Raw genomic sequence first — 2500 nt, 5'->3', positions numbered from 1 at the left:
GGTGCACCGCGGCATAGCTAGATGGCTTGTGTGGAGTTTTGTGAAAAAATGAAATTCGTGGTTTTTGAGATGTGAGGGTTGGAATGGCCTCCAAATGTCCCCAAATGAATACCATGAAATTCTTGGTGCACGAAAGTTTTGAGTTCGGAGGGTTTTGCACATGGCCAAGGTTGGCGGTGCACCGCGGCATAGCTAAATGGCTTGGTGGGGAGTTTTGTGAAAAAATGAAATTCGTGGTTTTTGAGATGTGAGGGTTGGAATGGCCTCCAAATGCCCCCAAATGAATACCATGAAATTCTTGGTGCACGAAAGTTTTGAGTTCGGAGGGTTTTGCACATGGCCAAGGTTGGCGGTGCACCACGGCATAGCTAGATGGCTTGGTGGGGAGATTTGTGAAAAAATGAAATTCGTGGTTTTTGAGATGTGAGGGTTGGAAAGGCCTCCAAATGCCCCCAAATGAGTACTGTAAAAGTGTTGGTGCACAAAAGTTTTGAATTGGATGCATTTTGCACTTGGCCAAGTTGGTCGGTGCACCGCGACTAGATAGGTTGGTGCCAAAATTTGTCAAATTTAAGACCTTGGCCAAACTGAATGAAATTTTGTGGGGAGGTTCCTGATATTGTTTAGTGGTGGACTGGAAAAAATGAGGTCGAAATTCGAAGTCTACATGTGCTTTTCTATTTTTCCCGATTTTACACATACCCGGTAAGTAAAAAAAATAAAAAAAATAGTTCCCCTTCGAGAAAAATTATGAAATTTGGTGAGCAAGGAGATACCATTATTCTACGAATTACTGCAAAAAATCGCATCAAAATTCGAAGTATAGCCCGAGATATGGACTTATGTCTGCTCAAAAAAAGTGTATCTACTTGTACAATTTTGCCTTTTGCATATTAACCTCTTATAGGGGGGGAGTGCTCCTTGAGCCGGCCAGCTCCACACTGGCAGGTTTTAAAGGGAGCTTGATGAGGCCTCCCCCCTCACGTGGTGCGTGCGTTAGCATGTTTATCATGGCACAACTAGCCTCTTCATAGTTGTTGAGCTTTATTAATACCAACACACGGTCGTCACTGATCGTTGGTTAGCTCGGCAGCTAGTCCCTCGGATATTGTGGAAAGTTATTTTCATGCCTAGCGATGCTTGACCCTGCGTCACTTGATGTTTCCATTTGCTTGCTTGCCCATGGTAGGTGGGGGGTGGACCGTCTTGTGGTGTGGTGTCTTGCGAACGTGAGGGTGTGTGAGTTGTAATCGAGATGCACTTGCTGGCTGGCTCCATGCCTTGCGTATCGAACGGTCAAGCATGCATCTCTTCCATTTTCACCCGTTGCCTTGGGTGATATTGGTTGATCAGTCCCTGTGTTGCCTACCCACTAGACGGTACTTCTGTGGTTGCTTCGAATTCTATCTTTCCATCACGAAGAGGTGTTGGAGGATCCTAATGTCACGCACGTGTTCCATCTAGTGAAACATCTCAGTGATGCACGTGTTGTGGCTAGTTCTTTTGGATGCGGTGCATTATATGAACTCGGGTTTACTTTAGCGACCCAGTCAACATAATTCGGTTGTGTCCCTTGATTGAGACGTTGTCCTTGAACTTGTTGTGAACAATATCGTTCTTCCACAACCCGTCGTCTTGAGTGCGATGGAAGGCAAATAAGATGTGCTTTGGCATGTCATGCACGTACTCGATTGCGGGAAGTGTGAGAAAGTGTTGTTGACAACCCGTGGGAAATGGAATGTGGCAAATCGTGATGAGCTCTTCGTGGATCTGCGAAGAAGACGACCTTTGGGCCTCCCCCCTCACGTGGTGCGTGCGTTAGCATGTTTATCATGGCACAACTAGCCTCTTCATAGTTGTTGAGCTTTATTAATACCAACACACGGTCGTCACTGATCGTTGGTTAGCTCGGCAGCTAGTCCCTCGGATATTGTGGAAAGTTATTTTCATGCCTAGCGATGCTTGACCCTGCGTCACTTGATGTTTCCATTTGCTTGCTTGCCCATGGTAGGTGGGGGGTGGACCGTCTTGTGGTGTGGTGTCTTGCGAACGTGAGGGTGTGTGAGTTGTAATCGAGATGCACTTGCTGGCTGGCTCCATGCCTTGCGTATCGAACGGTCAAGCATGCATCTCTTCCATTTTCACCCGTTGCCTTGGGTGATATTGGTTGATCAGTCCCTGTGTTGCCTACCCACTAGACGGTACTTCTGTGGTTGCTTCGAATTCTATCTTTCCATCACGAAGAGGTGTTGGAGGATCCTAATGTCACGCACGTGTTCCATCTAGTGAAACATCTCAGTGATGCACGTGTTGTGGCTAGTTCTTTTGGATGCGGTGCATTATATGAACTCGGGTTTACTTTAGCGACCCAGTCAACATAATTCGGTTGTGTCCCTTGATTGAGACGTTGTCCTTGAACTTGTTGTGAACAATATCGTTCTTCCACAACCCGTCGTCTTGAGTGCGATGGAAGGCAAATAAGATGTGCTTTGGCATGTCA

Source organism: Vigna unguiculata, unplaced genomic scaffold (genome assembly GCF_037176805.1).
Source record: "Vigna unguiculata cultivar grain cowpea cultivar isolate G323 ecotype 2 unplaced genomic scaffold, ASM3717680v1 ptg000001l, whole genome shotgun sequence".
Lineage (NCBI taxonomy): Eukaryota > Viridiplantae > Streptophyta > Magnoliopsida > Fabales > Fabaceae > Vigna > Vigna unguiculata.
This window is presented reverse-complemented; position numbering follows the sequence as displayed.